At 37.1% G+C, this 12,871-nt stretch overlaps 1 protein-coding gene across 7 annotated transcripts in view; it reads right to left on the bottom strand.

The window, feature by feature from the left end:
- Positions 1-12,871, bottom strand: part of Lcorl (ligand dependent nuclear receptor corepressor like) — a 198,884-nt gene that overhangs the window by 185,038 nt on the left and 975 nt on the right. Inside the window, exon 1 of one of the 7 annotated variants that reach the window (XM_023699368.1) lies at positions 12,562-12,675. The exons of 5 other annotated variants lie outside the window; for them this stretch is intronic. The gene's annotated coding sequence lies outside the window, so the exon portion shown is untranslated. Of the gene's footprint in view, positions 1-12,561; positions 12,676-12,871 lie in introns of those variants that run through there. One more of the 7 variants, XM_023699367.1, reaches the window with a different exon arrangement.

The raw sequence follows: 12,871 nt of genomic DNA, 5'->3' as shown, positions 1-12,871 counted from the left end.
AAAAAAAATAACCCATTTGTCAAAATATAGACATCCCTCAGTATCAGAGACTGGTGTCAGGCCTACTATGGATATTAATTCTCACAGGAGTCCAATCCCTATATAAAATGGTGTAGCATTTGCACAGTTTGTATATATTCTCTTATTCACTTCAAATCATTTCCAGACTACTACTCAAACCTGATATATAGTGATATGCAAATAATTGTGATAGTATATTATCTGGGGAATAATAACCAAAAATTTTTTAAAAGGCTCAAACATGTTTAGTACAGATAACAATTCATGAAAAGAAAGAGGGTCAACAGTACCTGCTTTTTTTCTACTTAGTGTTTTATTATTTTACTCTAATTCCTTATACATTTTAAAAAGTCAATTGAAAGCTGTTATACAAAAGGAAGTCCTGTATCTTTTAAACATGCACTTTAGTTATAAGTATCCTACATAGGCCTGTGGAAAACCTAAGTAATTTTTAAGATCTATTGATTTTTTATTGAATTTAAAAAATACAGTTGTTCCAACACCAGTATGTTTAAAAAATCCCAAATATGTAATCTGGATGTGTTTTCAGTACTTTTGGTTCTGGTACACTTACTCACATATGGAAGTCTCCCTGGCTATTGGCTTATATGAGGAAGTATGCTCCACTAGCACAGTCTGTGTCTCTCTCCACCCCTGGACAAATAAAGTCACTTATCTGGTGATTGTTGAATGAGAAACTGAGCAGACAGAGCTAACTCAGTTCTGTTGCTCTCCACCTTAGGAGACAGCTATCCAGGGAAAACAAAACTTCAGAGAGATTACACTAAGCTATGTTTCTGTATGTGCCCAGTAGAACTGGACAGAAAAGTTTCCTATATCAGGCCATGTGACTCTGCTCTCTAACCTGGCCTCCATTGGTGATGAATGGTATTTTGGCATCATTTTTTTTTTAATTTCCCTATTTCTCCAGTTATGAAAGCTTAGGGAAAAAATACAGGTAGCATATCATACAGAATACTAGTAACCCAATGTCTTAATTAAAATGTTGAAGAGATGATTACTCATTTTCCTAGTTTTGACTGAAAAGGGCTATTTCAATTTGAGTTTCTTAAAGCTACTTCAAACAAAAAAATCCTCAAACCTGAACCAATAGATGTTCCAAATGAAAATAAATCGACTTGGGCCAGCAAGATAGCTCAGTGGACTAAAGCGCCTGCTTAGGCAAACTTAGGCAAGCTCAGGGACCATGGTTGGATTCCTGGCACCACATGCCCCACCAGCCCTGCCCCCAGGACAGGCTAAGCCAGCCACAGAGTCAGAGCATGATGGCAGGTGTGGTGGCGCATACCTGTAATCCCAGAGCTGGGGAGGTGGAAAACAGGAGGATCGCTATGAATCTGAGCTGTGTAGTGAGACTAAATACAACTAAATACATTAAAAAAGAAAGAAAGAAATGAAAATAAACCAACTTATCTGATCATGCTTATTATCTAGTAAAAACAAACAAACTTGAAAGGCTTGTAATTTCTCCCTTATAGATACAATCATTTATACTTCTAGTCCTGCATCCTATTCTTACTCTATATACCAATGATAAAAGTGCTGAATATTTTCAGAATATATCATTATTTCCCTCTATGTCTCTGTGTATACTCTCCCTCTATTCCCTACACCCAACCATCCTGCTACATCCTTTAACTCTGAGATCAGCAAATGATAGCCTGTAAGCAAAATCTATTTTTGAAAATATATTTTATTGGAAGAAAGTCACATTCATTCACTTAGAGACTGCTTTTGCCCTGCAACAGCAGAGTAGTTGTAAGAGAGACCAGATGGCTGTTGGGGAGTAAACTGTCCAGAAAGAATATTAACTTCCAAAATCATATTATACTGTGCTCTGTGGGATGGCTAAGTGAGCCCATACCTGCCTACCTGACTATGTTTCTAACCTAACAAAACCTAAAATGCTAACCAGCCCTTACAGAGAGTGTTTGCAGTCTGCTTTTACTCTGAAGCCTAGACTTTTAGTATCCTTCGAGGCAAAATTGGTTCCTCCTGTCTTTCCATTATATTGTACTAAGTCTAATCCTTACCATGCTTAATTATTATAAATTCTTTAAAAGCAAGTTATAAATCCAAACAGTAGGTTTTCTGACCTAATCAATAGTTTCTGCCTCTCTCAGAAAACAAGAGCTCCCATAAAAACTTCAGTCTTGGGGGAAGTGCTTTGAAAGAAGATTTCAACTTTTTCTCTACTCTTCAGTATTCAAAAAAGACACAAAATTAGTACTGCTAACAACATCCTGATAGTTGGCCCTAGCAGAATAATGTTTTAGAAGTCTTTTTCCATTGGTGGCCGACCTCCTTATCATTCTGCCTCACTACTGGGATGGAGCATCCCTGCACTTCAGCAGAATTCTAAGGTTAACTTCAAATCAGGGAGCCGGGGAGTAGAGAGATATTTTTATTTTTAGCCTCAGTTCTGAATCAAGTTCTTTAAGGCAGCTTTACCATTAAAAAGCTAGAATTTTGATACTTGATTCCTAAAGTCTACTGCCAGTTCAGAACTTAGGAAGAAACAGAGCTATATCCCAATCAACTGGCTCAAGACATATGATGAGAAGCACAATTGTCAGTAAACTAATTTTTAAAATCTTAAAAATAAAACTTTAAAAATCATTTGGGGCTGGAGAGAGAGTTCACTGGCAGGCACTCAGTGGAGTAACTGTTTGCCTGATAAGTGCAAAGTCCTGAGTTCTATACACATACCAAACATAAATAAATAAATAAATAAATAAATATTCATTTACAGTGGATACCACATCAATACCACACATACCATAACTTAATGATTAGCTTGGTTGGGAATACTTTTTGAAGTCAAAAAGAGAAATCTGAAGGGCTGGCCAAATAGCTCAGTGGATTAAAGGGCCTACAAGCAGGTGCAGAGGCGGGGCTGATCCCGCCCCCGGGGCACACTGAGATGGCAATTGAGACTGGGCCTGATGGCGCAGTCTGTAAACCCAACTCTTCGGAGGCTGTAAACAGGAGGATCACTACAAGTCCAATAACCCTTCCCTAAAAAATATGAGAGACAGAGAGAGAGACAGAGACAGAAAGACAGAGAGACAGACACAGAGACAGAGAGACAGAGACAGAGACAGAGACAGAGACAGAGAGAGAGAGAGAGAGAGAGAGAGAGAGATTTGGAGCTCACATCTTTGCACTTTGAGCCGAGACTATCCTATTTCTTTATCCAACATATTTGCCTCCATATTCTATTGCTATCTACTCTCAGCTTAAATTCAGCACATAAAAGAACTGTGGCTATCACAAATTCAAAAAAGTATTCTCCATCTTAGTACTGCAAATTTTATCTCCCATGTAAAAAAACAAACATTCCTACACTCCATGCGTCCAACTACTGCTCCAAATACCTGTTATTCCTCAAAACATAGCTTTTCCTCCAGTACTGAATATTGAGCCCAGGGCCTCTGCATGCTAGGCAAACACTCTACCACTAAGCTACACAGCTGTTTTTAGAGACAAATCCTGCCAATTAGCTGAGCTTTTCAATTAGCTAGGAATACAAGTGCTGCCAATTCTGAGGAAACAAGAGTCTTAAACTAGTAAGGTACTAGAAATATTAAACACATCTTAATAGTTACTTTTGAACCTACTAAAATAAATGTATCTAGCTGTCACCTAGAACTTCCATGTTTGCCAAACAACATATTGTTCCACCTATGTGCCTGATATTTCCACATCTATGAGTCCTTACCATCAAGTTGTTTTCTCCTCTTGTATGTGATGAAAGCACTCAGTGCATTTTCTACTTAGTCAAAGGCCTTATTCTTGAATATAAAAGTTCAGGGCCCTTACTTTAAGGTTCCTCTTCTGCTATACAAGGAATTAAACATTTGTTTAGGCATGGTACTGAATTTTCCTTTCTCTAATTTTACTGTCCCTTAAATTCCTAGGTAATCTCATCCATTTCCATGAACTGAAAATCTTTCTACTGACAATTCTCCAATTTATATTTTCAACCCCCAAATCATCACTATATAGTTTGTCATTTTTCACTAAAACAAAAATAGCAAACTTTTGACAACAGATATTAACTTTATGTTTCACAGACTTTCCATCTTAAATTTCCAAGATAAAATCACTTGTGCTTCAGATTATGACAGAGGCTGTGAAAGAGCTATGTTCTTTCCATTTAGTCCTTTTTAAAATTTATAAAGATTGGTTCCTTGTCTCTAAAAAGTATATTATTTAAGTATGAAAACTTTTTTTTTTTTTTTTTTGGCAGAACTGGAGATTGAACTCAGGCCCTGGCACTTGCCAGGCAAGCACTTATTCTACAGAGCCAGCTCCCTGACCTCTTAAGTATGAAAACTTTTAACAGGAAACTTCTGAAGGAAAATTTACATTAATATGCACATGTTGCATACAATCATCAGGAAAGAATTGGCCAATTTGAATTAATGGAGAAATGTCTCTGTTTTTTAATAAGTAATTTAGAAAGGACTACAGTGAAGTTGAATTTTAAAGGTGACTGAGGATGCAGTGTAGATGATATGACTGAAAGGATACTCAAACATGAACATAGAGCAAGTGATGTTAAAAAAAAAAAGCACACGAAAAAAGAAGAGCTATTTAAAGAATAAAGTAGACAAATAGGAGAGAAATAAGAAATAGTCTGATAGACCATAACCACCTAGTTGAGATGATTATGAGTTTTTAGCTGATAAGTGATATTATCAATACAGCCATTTCAAATAATTTATAGTTAATTTTCAATTATATGGGAAGACAGTAAAATCAGCATTAAACATACTAACATTTGAGTTTGCCCCCAAACTAACTGTATCAAAACTGAATTCATGAGTTACTGTAAAAGTAATAACTTGGCAACAGCTTAAAAAAAGTAAATAAAAAAGTAAAAGTAGGGCTGGAGAGATGGCTCAGTGGTCTAAAGCACCTACTTGAAACAAGCTAGGCAAAGCACAGGGACCGCGGTTCGATCCCCAGCACCACATGCCAGCCAGCTGCGCCCCCTGGTGGACTGAGCTGGCCACACACACACACACACACAATAAATAAATGTAATAAATAAAAATAAATAAATATTAAAAAAAAAGTAAAAGTAAATTTGTTTTTTTAAAAAGTAACAAGCACATATAACATGAAAGGATTGCCAATGCTATGGGAAAGATATGAAAGGAAAGGGGATGAGAACTAGAGAAAGGATTCCTCACTGTAGCTTTTATTTTCTAGCAAGCACAAGAATTCTTTAAAAATTTATTTAGCTTTAATTAAGGATAAAGTGTTATTCTTCAACTGCAAAGATGGCATTATTTTGTTAGTTTTCTAGCACTTGCAGTTGGTTGCTCCAGGCCATTCACATTTTCCTATGTAGATTCTGTTGTGCATAAGAACTTTTGAAAGCATTACAATATTATTGATTCAGCCCTAGATGCAACCTCTTATAAAATTAAGTGAGTTCTCAAAATTCTAGACGTACGATTTTGGTACTCTGCTATATATCAGCCCTGAGTACTAGTTACATACACATATAAGCCTTACTTACCTCCAGGATTATGTCCTAGTCAGCTCAACCTTAAATACATTTAGAACATTTATATTATCCTACAGCAGGGAAAATCATAAAACACAGAGCCTATTCTATACAAAAAGGGTGATTATTTCAAGTAATATATTGAATACAGTATAGAGTATCAACTAACTGTTTACCCTCATGAATATGTGGCTGACTGGGGATTATGGCTGGCTGCCACTGCCTGGCTTCTCAAGAAAATACCATATATTGCTAGCCAGAGAAAAGATCAAAATTAAATTCTGAACAGTTTTTGCATCATTTCTATACTATTACAAGAGAAAAAATCTAAATAAGCTGGACTACCATAAATTAGGGACCATCTGTGTATCAAAGACTACTATTAAAAGAAAAATGTAAGACACACACACACACACACACACACACACACACAGATGTTTGACCTGAAAGACTAGACTGGTGGTGGTGAATCTACGGCATATATGCTGCCATAGGCACACAGAATTCTGTTGGCATACAAACTAAGTTGCCCCAGCATCCTCTCGGCAGCCAAGTATCAGATAACAGCACACAAAGAGGCCATACACATGCTTGGAAAAAAGTAGCAAAACCAGGTGATGACGTCAGGAGCTGTGACTCAGTAGCAGTGTCTTGTCTTAGCTTTTGCATGGTAATAGGTTTAATTGTAGTGTTGGCAATCTGTGATAAAAACTGGGTTTGAGGTTGCAGTCTGAGCACTCAGTCTCTACCATCACTGGACTAGATGAATAAAACCCACTGTATCTATGTTGCTCCTTGCAAGACTGCAGTAGAAGAACTAATGGCAAGTGTTGGAGGTTAGAAAATGAAGAAAGCAAGGTCACACAACAGCAACTACGTGCACAGCTAAATAGGGAGGGGGGCACCCTAGCAGTCATTCCAGCAAAGTTGCATAGGCACAAGGAGACTTTTATGTGGATTAATATTAAAATGTTAACCATGCAGCAATAAAGCTATATTATGTTAATCTGCAGGCAATATCTAACAGCTGAAAAAATATAAAATTTGTATTCTGCTTGGTCTCAAATATGGCATAATTTATACTCTTTTAAGTATAAAACATTTGCTAATGTTCGAAAAAATTTTATGATCAAAGTTTATTGATAGCTGACCCATCTATATTAGTATTCATCAATCCAGATTTCTAAGATTCATACCTCAGTAGAGAAAAGCCAAAGAAGATACTGGTAAAATAAGAGAATAGGAGGCAAGAATCAGCTAGAAAGAAGACTCAACTTGATTAACAGGAACAATAAGATGAAAGAGTAGATTCCAAAAAAGGTACCACATAGCCAAGATACCTTGGAATGTAGAAGGGCATCAAATGCCATTTGGTAGCTTCATATAAAAAGATATTTTTATTTAACTAAACTTTATGACCTAAAAATTCCTTTTTGACTCTAGAGTACTGTAATATATAGATTATTCAATGCCTTACTATCTTTTCCTCTAACATGCCCTATAACCTGTTTTATTATTTATCAGCATTCCTACCAAAATCTATTGGTTAAAAATAGTAAGTTCAAGTAGTTAATAATCTGAATAAGGACAGCTAATATTTACTGAATGCTTTCTATGTGGAAAACTCATATTAGGATATAGTGACACAATAGAAATAAATCAAGTTCAAGAAGTTAGAAAATTTATCCACATTGTAAATAGTTAACAGTAGGATTAAAACACAAGTAGTCTAGCTCCAAAGCCTACATTGCCCTTTCCTGTCCACAAAAAAGATCTGAGACAACAATCTATAGTTTCGGTTACTATCAAGAGATATTAAGGGAAGAGAGAAGTGATACCTTAGTACTCAAGAAACCATCCTTTCTGTCATATGCGGCAATAAAGTACTACTGAAATGTAGCTTCTCCAAACTGAAATGTGCTATAAATGTAGAGTATACAATTACAATAATTTAATATTAAGAATACTGAGCTGGGCATGGTGGTGCACACGTATAATACCAGCACTCAGGAGGCTGAGGCAGAAGCTTCACTTGGCATTCAAGGCCAGCCTGGGCTACAAGGTGAGTTTAAGGCCCCCAGAAATGTATAGTGAAACACTGATTCAAAAAGACACACACGGGCTGGTGAGATGGCTCAGTGGTCTAAAGCACCTACTTAGAACAAGCTAAGCTAAGCAAAGCACGGGACCCTGGTTCAATCCCCCAGCACCACATGCCAGCCAGCCCCGCCCCCTGGTGGGCTGAGCTGGCCACACACACACACACAAAATAAAGAAATAAATATTAAAAAATAAATAAATAAAATTTTTTTAAAAAAAAGACACACACACACAAAGTAAACCAATTCATTAATAATTTCTATGTGTATAAGTGTTAAAATGATAATATTTTAATGGATTAATAAAATGTGTTTTCTAATGTGCCTATGAAAATATTTATAATTACATATTTGCTCCCATTACATTTCTACTGAACACAGTGTTACACAGGAAAGACACCAGAGTTTATAGAATGATTCTGGTCCAATCTTTGCCACCATAGGAAAAATCACTAGATTACTGCCACCATAGGAAAAGTAATAACCATTAGATTATTGCTACTGTAAGAAAAATAATCAGTTTTTACTTTAGAAAAAATAGGGCTTAAAATCAGTCCTGAAACCTAATGTACAGATTTTGGTTCCTGTTTTAGTCACATACCCAACCACTGAGACAAAATATTCAAAATCTACAACATAGAAGAGGAGATTTATTTGGCTCACAGTTTCGGAGGGCTCAGTCCACTTGTAGCTGGCTCCAAGGCAGAGGCACGATGGAACACTCCCCAACCCATGACAGCCACAAACCAGAAAAGAAAAAGGCAGAAGCCAAAGCAAAAATACACTTTTACTCTCATGGTCTCTGTGACCCTTCTCCTTTAACCAGGCCCCATGTCATGACAACACACTCAAGCATAAACTCACTATGGATTAATATAAGTAGAGCCCTCCATGATATTATTACCTTCCAAAACCTTTCCTCTGAACATATGAGGCTTTTGGGAGACATTTTAGATCTAAACTATAACTGTGCCTAAATTTTATTTTCCACTAAAAAGAAGGGAAGGGCTGGGGAGATGGCTCAGTGGAATAAGCGCTTCCCTGGCAAGCGCAAGGGCCTGAGTTCAATCCCCGGTTCTGCAAAAAATAAAAAAAAAAAAAATAAAAAGGGAGGTCATCTTGGAGAAACAGCTGATATCAGATATGGGACACATAAAGTACATGAATCTGGAATATTTTGCTTTGTCAAAACAAAAACAAAGCCCACACACTTGATGAGGTTCCCATCAACCAAACTTGACTTTTTGTACCAGCGACTGAACTTAGGACCTTGTGCTTGCTAGGCAGGCACTTACGCTGCTGAGCTAGCTCCCCAGCCCCAAACTTGACATAATTTGAAACTCCAAATAATGACAATATTGGATTTAATATTGAATAACCAAATAAATAGTAGAGAAAATGACAGATGTTAACTTCTAATAACTACAGAAAGAATAAAATTAGACAATCATCAATGGATGCTAAAATGTGGGTCAAATTTGGATGAGACTATGACAACATCCTTTTCTTCAAGGTACATTTCCATAAATTGCATATTAATTACAAAGATGTAAGTAACTTTAAGGGAAATTACACTTTAATTTTGAAGCTGACATCATGGGGACAAACTAATGTCACGAGTCTGAAGATATGTACTGAAAATATAGTATCTCTTCAAGCAGTATTCCTGCCAAGTGTACAGTCAACCTAATTATGAGAACATAAACTCAAATTGAGGCACAGCCTACAAATTAATTGTCATGTACTCTTCAAAAAAGTCAAAGTCAAGAAATAAAAGGGTCAGAGTCGGTAAGACAGCTCAGCGGACTAAGTGCCTGCTTTGGCAAGCACAGGGACCAAGGTTTGATCTCCAGTCCCATATGCTGTGCTGGCCCCACCCCTGTGCCCACTGAGCTGCGACCAAGTCTGGGTGTGGTAGTGCCCCTGTAATCCCAGCGCTGGGGAGGCTGAAAACAGGAGGATCACTAGGAGTCTCTGCTGCAGAATGAGACCCTGTGCAAAATACACACACAAAAAAGCAAGCAAGCAAGGCTAATGAAGTATTACTGGCAATTAAAAAAAAAACCTGATGACCAATGCAGTGCACAATCTTAAGAGTGGATCATGAATTAGGTAGGAGTAGGTGAGAAAATTTTGGAGTAAATAAAGACAAAATTTGAATATGGATTATAAATCAGATAGCAATATTATGTCAATACTCAATCTGCTGGTTTTAATCTTCTTAAATGGTTAGATAAAACCATGTTTTTATTTTTAGGAAGCACACACTGAAAAAGCAGTAAAGAGGTAGGAATGTCTCCCAATTACTCTCAAGTTGTTCAGAAATATGTATATGGACATAGGGCAAGAATGATAAGGCAAGTATAACAAAACATAAAACAATGTGTATTATGCTGAATGCGGGTAAATACAGAAATTCCTTGTACTATTTTTTCATATTTGAAAGGTAAAATTACATCAAAATAAAATTTTTAAAAACTTAGCCTATCAAACTACTTTAAAAAAAGTCTTTTCTCTCCTAATAAGTCATAGAAAGCCAGACATTTTTAAATGCACTAATATATTTCTTTTATTATAACTTTATTTTTATGATTCATCAGATACTAGTTATATTTTATTTTCCGTAAGATCCAGGACTATATCTATTACTGCTCAATATCATTTTGAGTACTAGGATATTATTTACTATCCAATAAGCAATCAAATAGTTGTAAAATGAGCACATTCAAAATTACAGCACAGTTCAGGATTACAAAAAAACAAAAGTATAAAAAGCACTAGTTTTTTGTTTGGTTTTTTTTTTTTTTTTCTGTCAGAACCAGAGATTGAACTCAGGCCCTTGCGCTTCTCAGGCAAGTGTTTATTCTACTGAGCCATCTCCCTGGTCCCCAAAAGCACTACATTTTAAACAGAGCTACAAAACTGGAAAAAAGAGTTTGTAGATCAACTCCCCAATTAAAGCAAAAACCAAGAATGAAAAAGAAAAGTAGTAAAAAATCTGAGATAGGTTCTACAATTATGAGGAAGGTAAACAGCTTTTTCTATATAGCATATTTTTACTTTTCAACTAAGTACAGTATAAGCAATCACTGACAACTAAAATAACATTCTCTATAAAATTTGAGTATAAATTATAAAAACATGAATCAGATTAAAGAGTTAAGAACTGAGATACAAAATTTTACTAGGGTCTCAGTACTAATTGCTGTACCATTCTAAGACATTACCTACAATTTTTATAGCTCACTTAAAAGTAAGCCTTTGCTGCATTAGCTTCTAGAAGGGCAAGAACCCTGTTATTTTATAAAAATGATTCCATGCAGTAAGAATACTGAACAGTGAATACAGAAACACACACACTCACATATATAGAAACACCAAGAGAAAGGAAAAGAACATGGCTATTTTGTAAATGTTTATTAAGTATGAATGTAAGCATATTAATAACGAAGGTGACTTAAAGTAACTATACAAACTACCTTTAATTCCAAATCACACTATAAATATGACAAGACATAAAAAAAAAAAAAAAAAACCCACACACAATCAACAAGTGCATACCCTGTTTAAAGTGTTTTTTTATGGCGAGGATCTTAATAGGCCTTCTGACTGGGACTGTAAGAAACAATTCTCAGATATAGCTAAAACTCAGGAAAAATGTATTTTCTCGTAGAGTACAATATAATTATGTATTATGTTAAAGTATAATGCATTTCATATTAGACATACAGTATAAACTTAATTCTCAATATCGTCAAAAACTACTTGAGTAGTACCCAAGGAGGTAAGACAAAAAGATAATCTGGTTCCTTTTTCCATCAAATCCAATTACTTTTATGTTTCATCTAATTAAAATTTGACTTTTTCAAAAGCAAATATATTTCACGATACAAAGCTATACCTAATATATCTAAATAAGCAAGACAAGAAAAACAAAGCTCAAAATACTCAAAAAACAAAAGCAAAAACAAAAGACCAGACATCCTCAAATTACTATGTATCCTGGCAAAACTTACCACAGTCTCATGAGCCAGTATTGTAGTGCTCTCATCTACTTGATTCTATCTGAATGAACACAACAATTTCTAAACAGATTTTGCAGAAGAGATCTTCACTTAAGAAATTACAAAAATAGGTCCATTTTTTGTTCAAGAAGCACAAATGCCAAACACCTAGTATAAAGAATACATGAAGCTTTTTAAAAAAAACTTTATGAACTAAAGTAATTTATGAATACTTAACTAAAGTCTTTTCCCATACTTTTCCTTAGAGGACGCCAAAATACATTTTATAAAGGTAAAACAGTAAATTGCACAAACATCACTTAAATGCCCCTAATCAGAGCAATCCTCCCTTTTCCCTCTATTCATCATATTTGTTAGGTTACATTTGCAAATGCAACTTGTTACCAGTTCAGTCTACCAGGATCCTTGTTACTGGTGAAGACAAGAAAAATCTTCAAGGCGCAAACCAAACAAAACTGAGAGGGGTGGGGCAGGGAGAAGGGGCGCGAGGTGGCGCCAAGAACAGGAAAACAAGGTAAAGAGAGTTGTTTCCTTAAGGCGCTAAGGTTACTCCCCAACTCCCAATGCCAAGATTCTCTGGCCAGTAGAAAAAGCCCATGCCACCAAGCACTCCTCGCACAATGCACAATCTCCTTCCCGAGCACAGCCGCCTTCCAAAACAGACACGCACAGCACACCCACCCCGCGCCCGCCTCAGTGCCGCACTCAAGCAGCCTGCGGGGTGAGCGCTCTGGGCAGAGGTTCCCCCGAGAAAAAGCGCGCGCGAGGAGACCGAAGCAAGGCGGGGAGTCCCACCACCTCCCGCCACCCCGAACAACCCTCAGCATGAGCCAAGCCCCAAGTCGAAAAGTTTGAAGGAAAACGAGTCAGTCACCACCAAAAAGGAAGACAGCCTTGCACCCGAACGGGGATGAGCAGCGGGGAGGGCGAAGAGCGTCTGCGTGCAGGGGAGAGAGTCCATCACCAGGCAGCAAGAGAGGACCGGAGTCTTCGGGGCGTCCGCAAAGAGGGGAAGGGAGGGTGCCGTCGCCATGGCAACGCCCCCCCATCCGTCCAGACTTCCAAACAGGGAGGAAGAACTTCAAATCCCAACCGTCAGCGCTCGACCGGCTCCTTCTTAAAGGGGTACGCACCGTACCGCCACCGCCGCCAGGCGCGAGAGGGCAGAGTCGGGCGCCCCCCGC

This window comes from Octodon degus, unplaced genomic scaffold, assembly GCF_000260255.1.
Source record: "Octodon degus isolate 3935 unplaced genomic scaffold, OctDeg1.0 scaffold00006, whole genome shotgun sequence".
NCBI classification, from domain to species: Eukaryota; Metazoa; Chordata; class Mammalia; order Rodentia; family Octodontidae; genus Octodon; species Octodon degus.
This window is presented reverse-complemented; position numbering and strand designations above follow the sequence as displayed.